This window comes from Staurois parvus, unplaced genomic scaffold, assembly GCF_062004578.1.
Source record: "Staurois parvus isolate SC_StPar_1 unplaced genomic scaffold, SC_StPar_1.0 ptg000013l, whole genome shotgun sequence".
Taxonomy (NCBI): Eukaryota; Metazoa; Chordata; class Amphibia; order Anura; family Ranidae; genus Staurois; species Staurois parvus.
Window position 1 is genome coordinate 3108634 of NW_028317809.1, and position 14093 is coordinate 3122726.

At 41.8% G+C, this 14093-nt stretch overlaps 1 protein-coding gene and 1 long non-coding RNA gene across 3 annotated transcripts in view; one reads left to right on the forward strand and one right to left on the reverse strand.

Moving 5' to 3' along the window:
* Positions 1–14093, reverse strand: part of PSD3 (pleckstrin and Sec7 domain containing 3) — a 661118-nt gene that overhangs the window by 515677 nt on the left and 131348 nt on the right. The gene's annotated exons all lie outside the window — the stretch shown is intronic.
* Positions 275–14093, forward strand: part of LOC149473576 (uncharacterized) — a 108848-nt gene continuing 95029 nt past the window's right edge. Inside the window, exon 1 of one of the 2 annotated variants that reach the window (XR_016312419.1) lies at positions 275–704. This is a non-coding gene — a long non-coding RNA (uncharacterized LOC149473576). The remainder of the gene's footprint in view (positions 705–14093) is intronic. The other variant, XR_016312418.1, reaches the window with a different exon arrangement.

Genomic DNA, 14093 nt, shown 5'->3' on the forward strand with positions numbered 1-14093 from the left:
TCCCACACATACTGGCAATCAGAATTCTGCTAAATAAAACCCATCGCCTATGAACTGTCACCACTGTTAATAATAGAGTCACTTGAGCCCTGCAAATCAAACATGCCATTACAAGTGTTGTTTGCAATCCTGCCATTCTTGTCTAGAACAGCGAAAGCGCTAAAACCACACTGGTGTTCTTGAGGTTAATATAGAACTCCAGGCTTAACTCATCCAAGTGCAACCCAGAAATAGTCTGCAAAATCCATCAGTGCTTATGTCTGGTGAAACATCTGAAAAGAATCACCGAACGCAGGAAAGTCAATATGTTACGTGTCCACGTGGAATGTATGCCTGACTCCTTTTTTGTCTGAAACACGGACAATTGTTTCTTACTGATTTTTTGGTCTTCCTTTTCTTTTTTTTGATAACATGTGCTGCCACTTAACAGACAGAGAAGCAAGACAGCCGCATGACATTCTGTACGCATAGAGGAATCCACCCAAGCCAACACAGCCTGAGCCTTTACAATAAGGTACTAGTGCTGCAACCGTATAGCAGAGTGCCCTTTAATGCAGACTCCTCCCATTCTGACTGTGTTTTCTCTGCAAAAAGCAAAGAAGGAAAGCTGTCCTGGATTATATTTGAGAGGTCAGCTTGGATCTGATATCCAGTGGGTAAAGGCCAATTTAGTGAATCTGTCCATGGGCGGTTACACGTAGCAGGTAAGTTCATGCAGCCAGCATCTGTTTAGTCCATGCAGTACAGTACAGGCTTTGTGTAGGAATAGAGCTGACACTGCATTTTATAGGGATGCAGGGAAAGACATAATGAAATCATCCATCGCGTCTCCTCTACATTGAGTTATCTGCAGATTTTCCTTTGCATATACAGAATCACCATGTAAACCTTGGCACACATAAGCCTGACGGAAACACATAAAACACATTTCTGGAGGAGGGGGCAGCATCTGGTTATTGATGAGATTACACATTTTAGAAGCTAGCTGTAGAGATTACTTACAGTGACAGTGGCAGCTGCAGCAGTTACCCATCGATCAATGAGATTGCATGGGGTCATCAGTGTATCGCTTCAATAAAGTTCTCTAAAAGGAGACGGTGCTAATTCATGCTCCGCGATTCCACATAACTGGATGCATACTAGTTTCAAATTTCCTGGCACTCTCCTGTCCAGCACTGCACACAGTGATGTAAATGGCAGCATTATGGGAGCGAGGAGGGAGCTGCAGACTCATTCTGTCCAACCTTAAAGCAGGAGGAAAAAAAACCCTTGCATACGGGCTGGAGCTTTTAATGTACAACACAGATTTGGAAATACTGCTCACCGCGAATGTAAAAGCTATTGTTTGTACAAAAGGGAGCTCGTACAAAAAGGCTCAAAATTAACTTGCACATTAGGAAGGGATTCATCTTTTATAAGCATTTGTGAAAAAAGCGACACTGGAAAAGTTGTTTTATTAGCAGTTGATATGTTTGGCCTATTTCGTAGTAAAATACTTTTTTGTAATGCTGTGGTATATTGTATTTTTGCCTTTGCCCTAGTTTCTGTTATTAGAAGCACACACTGACTAAGCTTTCTAGGGTTTTGGAAAGTGTTTGGCCTAATGTTTGTATAGCATGTATATTATTCGTTATATATTGAAGCACATCAACATCGTAATTTTATTTTCTAAGCCTCTGATGCGCAACTTGCAGCCCTTTGGTACATTATGTGTGGCCCACAGGCGTTAGCAATTTGTAGTGGAAACATTGATTAGGTTAGCAGCATTGATCTCTACTAGCCTCATGTAACGTGTTTGTAGTTTCGTACTGTCTTCTGCAGCATGTCTCTAGGCCAAAAATGTAGCATGTCCACACTCTCTGACCCTTATTTCCTCTCTCAAATCTACAGTTTCTGACAGTCCTCGAACGCATTACATATATTGAACATTCTGTGTGGCCCTTTAACGTTGTCAGGGGCCGCATTTGAAGCCCCCTTTAGCTCATAAGTTGGCAACCACTGGTCTAAGCACTGTTGTATCATGCAAGGGTAGCCATACACATTAAAGATTAGGCAGGCCCAAGCCAGTCTCAATTCAATGTGAATTGTTAGTGTGTCCAGCCAAACAAATCAGTTTGGTGCTATAATATCCATGTAGATGTATAGGAGTCCTAAAAAGTTGACTGCATAACCGTTCCAGTTATCAGTTGGTGAATGGGCATCCTTAGAATGGTAGGTACCATACAATCTGAAGGCCCTATTTCACTTCAGATGGCTTACATGTTGTTGTATCATGCAAGGGTAGCCACACACATAAAAGATGATAAGGCAGGTCCAAGCCATTTTCAACTCAATGTGAATTGTTCAGTATGCCCAGCCAAAGAAAACCTTTTGGTGCTATAATATCCATGTAGATGTATAGGAGCCCTAAAACGTTGACTGCATAACAGTTCCAGTAATCAATTTGTGAATGGGCACCCTTAGAATGGTAGGTACCATACAATCTGGAGATCCAATTTCACTTCAGATGGCTTACATACTGTTGTATCATGCAAGGGTAGCCACACACATAAAAGATAAGGCAGGTCCAAGACATTCTCAACTCAGTGTATATTGTTCACATAGCTCATAAGTTGGCAACCACTGGTCTAAGCACTGTTGCATCATGCAAGGGTAGCCATACACATAAAAGATTAGGCAGTTGCAAGCCAATCTCGAGTCAATATGGATTCCTCAGTGAGTCTAGCCAAATAAAACATTTTGGTGCTATAATATCCATGTAGATGTATAGGAGTCCTAAAAAGTTGACTACATAACCATTCCAATTACCAGTTTGTGTATGGTCACCCTTAGAATGGTAGGTATCATACAATCTGGAGGCCCTATTTCACTTCAGCTGGCTTATATGCTGTTGTATCATGCAAGGGTAGCCACACACATAAAAGATAAGGCAGGTCCAAGCCATTCTCAACTCAATGTGGATTGTTCAATATGTCGAACCAAAGATGACATTTTGGTGCAAAAATATTCACTTAGATGTGCATGAATTGTAAAGGTTGACTGCATAACCTATCCTTTCCAATTATCAGTCTGTGTATGGGCACTCTTAGAATGGTAGGTATCATACAATCTGGAGGCCCTATTTCACCTAAGCTGGCTTATATGCTGTTGTATTATGCAAAGGTAGCCACACATATAAGATAAGACATGCCAAAGCCATTCTCAACTCAATGTGGATTGTCCAATGTGTCCAACCAAAGATAACATTTGGTGCTACAATATTCATGAAGATGTGTACAAGTTTTACAAGTTGTCTGCATAATCTATCCTTTCCAATTAGTAGTCTGTATATGGGCACTCTTAAAATGGTAGGTACCACACAATATGGAAGCCTTATTTCATTTCAACAGGCTTATGTGCACATCTCTACTGATAACTCCCATTTACTGCTTTAAGCTAGTCAAACAAAAGTTAGTCAGGGTTTCAAATGTGACATCCCAGGTAACCATATAAATACAGTATATTAATATTTTAAGTGGCAGGATCTATATTAAGCTTGGCCATCAAAGTAAGCCTATGCATACTGATCAATTGGGAGATCCCTTGGACACTTTAAAGTTGGAAGGCAGACACACAGTTTTAAATACATTAACTCAGAAAGGTTTATCAATCGTGTAACTGTCTATCCCTGACAGTGCCCAATCACTAGTATCCAGCATTAAGCCTATTCTCAAATACTTAAAGTATTAAACTTCAGTTGAGAGAAAAGTGGTCTGGCTACTTAATGAAGCCTGGGAGAGGCTAGTGGGTAAGTGATAGTACAATATGGTGAAGGTTTAAAAACAGGGAGCAAAGAGGGTTTAATAAGTAAAAAGTAAAAAAACAAAACAAAATGGCATGATAAAAATGGCTGCAATATTAACATGGAATTAAAGTAATGCAGTAAAAACTGCTAGGACTTAAGAGTTTTTTTGGTGGAAGAGAAATACAAAGTCTTGTTTGCCAAAAAAACTTTTCCCCTGGCTCCTATAAATTTTTTAGTTTCTTATACCCATGAAATTGGGTGTCAGGGACAACGTAACTCTAGTGTGCATCTGCAGGGTATACATCATTGGTGACTCCACAAAGAAACCATTGCAAAACCTGGGACTAGTGGCAGGGACTGGAGTGATGACTGAAACTTGGACCTGACATCACCAGAGAGCACTTGTGAAGTAAGTCTGTTAGAATGTGCAAGCAAGCTGTACCTGCCTGCACATTATGGCAAGAGCCCACCCTCTACGCAGCAGACTTTAGTTAGACACCCCCGCCCCCACCCTCTTTAATTGGGGCTAAAAAAACCTTTTATATTAATGTCCCATAAGCCATTACAAAAAAAGGACGGATTTTTAAGATAAATCAGATTTGCAGTGTTTTAAAAGAAAGGTATACCTTATAAAAGGTAATTTTAAAAAGCCAACTAGATTATTTTATGTGTTTATTTATCACATGATAATTTTCCCACCAAAAAATAAATATTGCATTGGAGTGAATGAACAATGGCTCGATAACAACTGTGTAGACTGGCTTCAATAACTGGGTGCAAGATAACCTGATGTGGATTGAATTGATATAATACGGTAATATCACTGGTATAATGTGAAAGGGTTCATGCTGATGCAAAATACAAAGGCTGTAGATTAGGGTGGCACTAAACAATATCCTTATTCTCCACAAATAATCCATTCACATCCAGTACTTAAGTGCTCTGTAATCAATTCTCAATCAATTACGTGCACTGCTCTGTGAACAGCATACATTGATAACTTTTAACGGCATCTTTAGCTGGCTGTCTAGAATTCTACTTTAACTGCTACCTGACCATCCGCAGTGGCTTGTAATATCCCCCCATTTCCACCATAGCAACAAAAGAAAGCCAAGTCACTAGCAAAGAGAAGAGTAAAAGTTCATGTCATGGCATTTCATACACACAGGAGGAGATGGAGAATGTTACAGATGACATTTTTTGTTAAAATGTGTGGCAGGAATATACACTGCAATTATTTTTTTTACTTAGGATGTAATATTAATAGATTAGATTTTTCATCATTTCTTTTCATTATATAAAAATGAAATCGCGCAGGACAGCTTGGGTCATCAGCACCAAGTAGAGTGCAACTTTGTATACTTGGCTCAATAATGATACTTGCAAGAAGGTCTGATATATCTCAAACAACCCACAGGCCTGTACTTATATCAGCCTCAATAAACTATACTTCAAAGTGCAACATTGGGCACAATATTTCACTGTGAATAGTGTCTTTACCTTAGCTGTAAAGTAATCATTTTTCATACTGCTAAATAACTCTTTTTTCGGAGTAGTACAGCTCCTGCTGTTCTTCTAACCCACTCTGAACATGAGTGCTGCTGGTCCAATAGATGCCATCGCTGGCATCTCTACCCCCTCTCCAGTTGGCCATTCACAAAACCAAGCATGAAGCCAAATTCAAACATTAATTTGAAAATGAATTTGAATTGGGAATAGAAACATATTGTCATAACTACAGTAAGGTATAAAAGTGAAATAAGATTATGATTTCTACTTAGGCTGCTGTGTAGAGTAGAGTAGAATAGAATAAAACAGAATAGAATAGAATAAAACAGAATAGAATGGAACAGAATATAATACAACAAAATAGAATAGAAAATAATAGAACAGAAAATAAAATAAAAGAATAGAATGGAATATTTTAGAACAGAATAAAACAGAACGAATATAGCTGTCTTCCGAAATTAGAATTTGAAATCGAATTTGAAAATAACGAATATACAAACCTAATTCCGAAAGAGAATCATACTAACATAATGAATACGATGAAACTAAATTATTACTTTAAAGAATGTGCACGTCTCTAATGTGTAACCCAATTATGGGCCCAAGTATAACTGGATCACCAACCCTATGTGTAACCTATGTATGGGCCCATTTATAACTGGATCACCAACCCTATGTGTAACCTATGTGTGGGCCCATTTATAACTGGATTTTCAACTCTATGTGTAACCTATGTATGGGCCCACTTATAACGGTTTCACAAAGTATAAATATCTGACAAGTAGCATGGTAAACTCAGTTTCCTGATGACGTTAGGTCACTAGATTAAAGTGATTGTAAATAGTCACTTTTTTTGGTAAAATAACAAACATGTATGCTTAACTGCTGTGTGTAGTGGTTTTGCACAGAGCAGCCCTGATCCTCCTATTCGCGGGTCCCCCCTGGCGCTCCTGGCTCGTCCTCCCTGCCAAGTGCCCCCATAGCAAGCATCTTGCTATGGGGGCACTCATGTGGGCTCCCTCCTGGGCCCCGCTCTATGTGCTCCCACCCCACTCTACCCTTCTTACTGGCTTCGATTGACAGCAGCAGGAGTCAATGTCTCCCGCTGCTGTCTCTGAGCAAATGAAGAGGGAGAGAACGGAAAGAGATGCTATTCTCATGCACATCACTAGATTGGGATCAGGCTCAGTTGAGTATAAGATGGGGCTGGAGCATTTAGAAGGTTTTTTTTATTACCTTAGAGCATTAAGCTAAAAATCGCTCAAATTTGAATCTGCAGAATATGGTCTTTTTTAACAAGGTCCCATGCCCTGTACAGCCTTTGACCCTGTGTAAAGCATAGCCGTAATCAAAGAGATATGGGAACTGGATGAACCAGACATTCAATAATAAAAGGGGCTGAAAGCAGCCATAAAGCTCAAATCACAAAGGTTTAGCACCACAAGGCTTTCTAATTTAGCCATGTGACTGTCATTTCTAAATTAAATTACCTAAAATCAATTGTCAAAATCTGATTTTCCTAACATATCTTCATGATGAAGCTCCAGGACACTTCTACCACCCCTTGTACAGTATATACAAGTTGAACTTTTTCTGTATTGAAATATTGTAATTAACTATGTGGATCTATACATAATTAGCTTTTACAAGGGGTTCTTTGGTGGTAGTTTGACTGGGAATAATCAGGATAATTTGTAAGCTGCAACAACGTGTGTGTGTGTGTGTGTGTGTGTGTGTGTGTGTGTGTGTGTGTGTATACAGTATCTCACAGAAGTGAGTACACCCCTCACATTTTTGTAAATATTTTATTCTATTTTTTCATGTGACAACACTGAAGAAATGACACTTGCTACAATGTAAAGTAGTGAGTGTAAAGCTTGTATAGCAGTGTAAATTTGCTGTCCCCTCAAAATAACTCAAGACACATCCATTAATGTCTAAACTGCTGGCAACAAAAGTGAGTACACCCCTAAGTGAAAATGTCCAAATTGGGCCCAATTAGCCATTTTCCCTCCCCGGTGTCATGTGAATCGTTAGTGTTACAAGGTCTCAGGTGTGAATGGGGAGCAGGACTGTTAAATTTGGTGCTATCGCTCTCACTCATACTGGTCACTGGAAGTTCAACATGGCACCTCATGGCAAAGAACTCTGAGGATCTGAAAAAAAGAATTGTTGCTCTACATAAAGTTGGCCTAGGCTATAAGAAGATTGCCAAGACCCTGAAACTGAGCTGCAGCACGGTGGCTAAGACCATACAGGACAGGTTCCACTCAGAACAGGCCTCGCCATGGTCGACCAAAGAAGTTGAGTGCACGTGCTCAGCATCATATCCAGAGGTTATCTTTGGGAAATAGATGTATGAGTGCTGCCAGCATTTCTGCAGAGGTTGAAGGGGTGGGGGGTCAGCCTGTCAGTGCTCAGACCATACGCCGCACACTGCATCAAATTGGTCTGCATGGCTGTCGTCCCAGAAGGAAGCCTCTTCTAAAGATGATGCACAAGAAAGAACGCACACAGTTTATTGAAGACAAACAGACTAAGGACATGGATTACTGGATGAGACCAAGATAAACTTATTTGGTTCAGATGGTGTCAAGCGTGTGTGGTGGCAACCAGGTGAGGAGTACAAAGACAAGTGTGTCTTGCCTATAGTCAAGCATGGTGGTGGGAGTGTCATGGTCTGGGGTTGCATGAGTGCTGCCGGCACTGGGGAGCTACAGTTCATTGAGGGAACCATGAATGCCAACATGTAATGTGACATACTGTCAGGGCTCCCAGGTATGACCAGAGGTGTGTGACTGAAGCAGGGAAACGCAGACCTCAGATATGTTATAAACAATATAATTTATTAACACTAACAGTACAAACATAAACGCAGTGCAATACTAAAACATAATACAGTGCAAACAAACCAAACCAAACCACCCACAGATAACAGTATATACAAGCAAGCGTCGTCAGGCAGGCCGGGTCAATATCAATTGGGCAGGTAGGTACAGGGGGAGCAAGCGGAGAATAGTCGGGGTCACAGGCCAGGTTCAGCAGGTAGCAAGCAGCATAGTACAGAGGGTCAGACAGAGGAATGGTCAGGGTCACAAGCCAGGATCAGAGCAGGAGAAGTCAGCAAAGGAACAGAAACAGGATGCAGGACAGATACAGGGCCCAGGACAAACACAACACCAAGGCAGAGTCTGCAAGTCTGGCCATCCCTTAAATACCCCAGCATCATCAGTTCCAGGTGTTAGCTGGCTGAAAGGTTGAGTCTCTGATTGCTGGGAGCACCCGCTGGCCAGCCCTGGTACTGCAGATCAAAAGGCAGGTGAGTCCCACCATTGCTGGCCAGTCCATTCCTAACACATACTGAAGCAGAGCATGATCCCCTCCCTTCGGAGACTGGGCCGCAGGGCAGTATTCCAACATGATAACGACCCCAAGCACACCTCCAAGATGACCACTGCCTTGCTAAAGAAGCAGAGGGTAAAGGTGATGGACTGGCCAAGCATGTCTCCAGACCTAAACCCTATTGAGCCTCTGTGGGGCATCCTCAAACTGTATATATACATACACACACCTTAAAGCGGAGTTCCACTCACCCTGTCAAAAAATAAAAGTCAGCAGCTACAAAAACTGTAGCTACTGACTTTTAAAAAAACTGCCACTTACCTGTCCTTCAGTCCCACAGTGTGTCCCCCGCAGCCCGTTTCACCGGCCGTCCTGTATTCCAGGAGGCCGGCATCTTCAGTGTGGGAACCCGGCTGTGCAGCTTGCGGCATCACAGCCAGGTACCCACTGCGCATGCACGAGTATTGAGATGAACTTTTGATATTGACCAAATACTTATTTTCCACCATAATTTGCAAATAAATTCTTTCCAAATCAGCCAATGTGATTGTCTGGATTATTTTTCTCATTTTGTCTCTCATAGTTGAGGTCTACCTATGATGCCAATTACAGGCCTCTCTCATCTTTTTAAGTTGGAGAACTTGCACAATTGGTGGCTGACTAAATACTTTTTTGCCCCACTATAAAAAAATGAAAACAAACAGTCTGCTAAGATGCTGAATGAAGATGCTCTTGACGGCCCAGTACTACTGGAATGCATTTGTATTTAAACAATGCATTCCTGAAAGGTTTAAAAGGTTCAAAATGTAAAAAACAAACAAATAAAAATATCCTGTCCCTTTGCACATTTTTCAGTGTATTTTTGTCGTTTGTGTCTTTTAGATAATGGGGAAAAATGTCTAAATGGGAATTTGGAAAAAAGTAAAGAGAAGGTAGCACAAGCATGTATTCAGTGTTTCAAAGTGAAAACATTGCTATTTTTAATCTGTGAAGTTTAGTGTAAATGAGGACTGTGTAGAACAGGCAGTAACAAGATGAAGGTAAATGCAAAAAAAAGTGTCTACAAGGGAAAATGTGACACAGAGCTTCAAATGGCTAAATATTTGTTTAAATTTATCTGGCTAGAGAAAAAGATGTTCATTTTGCCCGTAACGTCTTTTTCTTGTAGTAAAATACAGGACACAGGAAGCAGTCTAGAACCATGGGTTATTTGGATAGCGCATACCACATCTAAACAGTGGAAGGCAATTTAGACACAGTATATAGAGGAAGTAGGACACTGTTCTGTTTAAGATGTAAGCAAGAAACTACAACTTTTAAAGAAAATATGTCCTAGACGTCAAAATAACCTAGACCTTGTATAGCACAAAAAAGGGTTCTTTAGAAGGTTGTGACAGTATGAACGGCGAGGTGATCGATGGACGCTATGTGTCACCTCACATGCGGTTATACTTGCGAGTTTAAGGTGGAATCCACTCCGGGTTTTCGGGGCCACAATGGCAGAGGTGGTTCCGGACCGGATTTTGTGCTCCACTGATGACCACCAACAGGATGTATAAATAAGGCAGGGCTTGAGCAAGAAGCTGCTCGTGGCCTGGGACTCAGAGAGCCATTCCTGAGTGAGCTGTGTGTGTTATACCAACAAGAAAAGGTTTGCGTATTGTTTTGTTTTTGGGTGACAGGGAGAAGCCCTTCACCTGTGAGAGAGGAAAAATTCTATGTTTAGTTAGTGCCTGGATCGCAAGGGTTTATTTTGCTGTTTTATTTGTTTTGATATCTTTACAAACCTTTAAATAAAACTGACAACCAGTCAGATTTTGAAGAAAGCTTGCTGTGTGGTCTACCTTTTTCCCAGGGAAGGTGATCCCCCACCTGAGCTAACCCCACAAGGTCAAAGCTGTCCACTAAGAAACTCGTCACGTAGAAATTATGGCAATGAAAAAGGCAACCTTGTGAGTAAGGATGTTCCTCTAGCTATCCTAACAGCCTCTGAAGGATTGACAGGAGTAGGATGAGATCCCACAGAGTCATAGAAGGAGTAATTTGGCAGCGATCTCTGGTAAAAAAAAACACTAAGGACGAGATTTGACCCTTGATAGTAGTGCAGGCCAAATGCTGGTGCACACCAGATTGGAGAAAAGACAGGATTCATCCCACAGAGCACTTGGATTGAGATAGAATTTCCATTCCTCACACCAAGTGAATTACACTTCCAAATGCCACGGTTGACCATGTAAGGAGTCCTAGCTTCCTACATGAACATAGGGATGACTGAATTTGATAGGCCCCTGTCCCTTAGGACATTGGCTTCAATAGTCAGACTTAAAAACAGTGACCAAGCAGCAGGATGGTAGCCTCTGGGACAGATCCAGGGAGGCGGACAGAGAGTCTATCAGGTGTTTGACTGTGTCCAAGTACCACATTCCTCTTGGGCTATTTTGATGCAATGAGAATCACTGAAATGCCCTCTTTCTCAATTCTGTGTAGTAGGCAAGGAAGGAGCTTTAGAGGGAAAGAAGTAGATTAGGTTGAACTGATCCCTCAGAGTAACCTAAGCATCTATTGGTAAAAATAGATGGTGACGGCATTGCACAATGGATTGTGGCCATCTTGTTGGTTGTGTCACCAACAATATTGTGCTAGCCGCTTGTCATCTTTAACTGTTAGCCCAAGTGCAGGTTATCATTGTTACCATTAGGAAGGCCCATGGATTCCTGAATTTAGCAACACATTTTTCCAGTTTGTTGTTGAACCCACCTGTGACAGCTGTAAACATCCATGCCATTCCCTGGAATCCAGACCTTGACAACCAAGGAACTCTGCCTGCCAGTTTTCCAAGCCTAGGATGTACATGGAGGGCAGGACCAGAACATGAAGTTCTGCCCAAGCCAGAAGTAGGTCCGCTCCTCTTTGAGCGGTTCAAGTTCTGGTGCCTTCCTGATGGCTGATATAAGCCACTGCCATGACACAGTTTTTACTAAATCCTGGTTGGGTGACCTCATGCCTTGGAGGTTAAGCACTGAAGAAACAATCAAATTGCCCTAAGCTCCAGAATATTGATTGGTAGCTGAGGTTCCTCAGTCAACCAAGTCTTCTGTATGGATAGGGTGTCAAGGACACCTGCCAGGATGAAAGGCCGGCATCCATTGTGAGCACCTTCCAGGCCATCGGGGGCAAGATTTCCCTGATTCCAGCACCGGACAGAAGATCCATCAGGTGTATGGCACAATCCAGAACCTGAACCTACTTGTCCCACACTGCCACAATTGTAATTTTCAATGGTCTAGGACTGCCATGATGGAGGCCACCATTAGGCCCATAACCCTCAAAAAACGAAAAATGGTTTGGCAGTTCCTGGAACGTAGGGTCCAAATGTGTGAGTGGAGAGACTGGAATTTGTCTGGGGGCTGGTCTATAGAGTTAGTTTCTAACCGAATTTCTGCAGGGTGTGTACAGTCCGTTGGACATTGCCTGACAGAGGCTGTCCCCTCAGCATAAGATTGTCCAGCTATCACATTATGGGGATACCCTAAGAGGAAAGTAAAGTGTAACAGAGGCTAGTACCTTGGTGAAGACTTGAGGTGCAGTGGACAGCCCAAAGGTTAAGGGAAATAAACTCATAATGTTGCATGCCCAAAGCAAAAAAGACAGGTAGCACTGATGTGTCACAAAGATGGGCATGTCCAAGTTAGAGTCCCTGATGTCTAAAGGTCAGGAGACCTCACAGATAAAGGGAAACAATGACTGACCTGGCAGATTCCATATGAGATTTTTGAATTTGAAAGGAATATGTAGAGAATCTTTAGTTCCAATATAAGGTGGAAATTTCCCAATAAATTCAGATACAGTAGAAGAAATTTCCTTTGATAAGTACTAATAGCCAAGCAGAACAATATGGCGCCTAATCCAAAAAGCGAGCCTGGCCTTCTCTTTAGGTGCTAGCCTGCCACAGAGTAAGTCATAGCCAGCACTCCATAAATAAACCCCTAAGAACCTATAGCATAGCACATCTAGGCTCTCAGAAAGGGAAAAGGCCCTGACTTACCACAGTCTCAGCATTTACCCTAAGGTTCCCCAGCAGATACAGTGGGGCAAAAAAGTATTTAGTCAGCCACCAATTGTGCAAGTTCTTGAAGATGAAACGTGGCTGGGTCTTCCAACATGACAATGATCCCAAACATACCACCCGGGCAACGAAGGAATGGCTTCGCAAGAAGCATTTCAAGGTCCTGGAGTGATCTAGCCAGTCTCCAGATCTCAACCCCACAGAAAACCTTTGGAGGGAGTTGAAAGTCTGTGTTGCCCAGCGACAGACCCAAAACATCACTGCTCTAGAGGAGATCTGCATGGAGGAATGGGCCAACATACCAGCAACAGTGTGCCAACCTTGTGAAGACTTACAGGAAACGTTTGACCTCTGTCATTGCCAACAAAGGATATATAACAAAGTATTGAGATGAACTTTTGATATTGACCAAATACTTATTTTCCACCATAATTTGCAAATAAATTCTTTCCAAATCAGCCAATGTGATTGTCTGGATTTTTTTTCTCATTTTGTCCCTCATAGTTGAGGTCTACCTATGATGCCAATTACAGGCCTCTCTCATCTTTTTAAGTGGGAGAACTTGCACAATTGGTGCCTGACTAAATATTTTTTTGCCCCACTGTAGGAAGGGTGATAAGAGAAACCCCAAATCAGCAGTGTTCACCCTCCAATGGGCATGCTTCCTAAATAGTCATTAGGGACAGAGTTACACAGGCTTTAGTACCACAGCGCTGGACCTCTAGAGCACCCTGCAGCTAATTCAGCTTATTGCACCTGGGTCCAGAGCCCAGAGGGCAACACTACAAGCCTGCCCCAAATCATATTCCTGGCAAGATCCAGGTCTGGTCACAAGAGTAAAGCAAAAACGAATTTCAGTAGTTCTGCAGAAGCTGAAGAAACCTCCTAATAGCCGAATCTTGATAAAATAATCCAAAAAGAAAAAAAAAAAGCTTGATTCCTTCCAGGCAGAGAGAAGATGTCTGTTCTAAGGACACTATCAAAAAGTTGAGGCTGGCTGGAAGTGGGAGGAGTTATACAGGGCTTCCCCTTACAGCTTAATTTGCCAGTGTTGAATTCCCTGAAGGCAGCTGCATAACCCATTCTTGACCATATTTTTAAAAACGTCACAGGAGTCGCATCATGGCAGCACCGACTGGGTGCTGTACATGTATACAGAGCTGTGCATGCGTGGTTCAGTGTACATAACAGTTAATAGGCAGGGAAAGCATTTAAGACAGAAGAGAAAATGGGTATATTTTGTCTTAAAAACCCTACCTGACAGCAATTTCTTAAGATTAGAGTTTAATACCACTTGATAGAAAGCTATACTTGGACATACTGGGCTATAAGAGTGAACAGAGAAACTAAAATAATTCCTCAACTTCAAACAAAAATAACAAACTAAGCTGT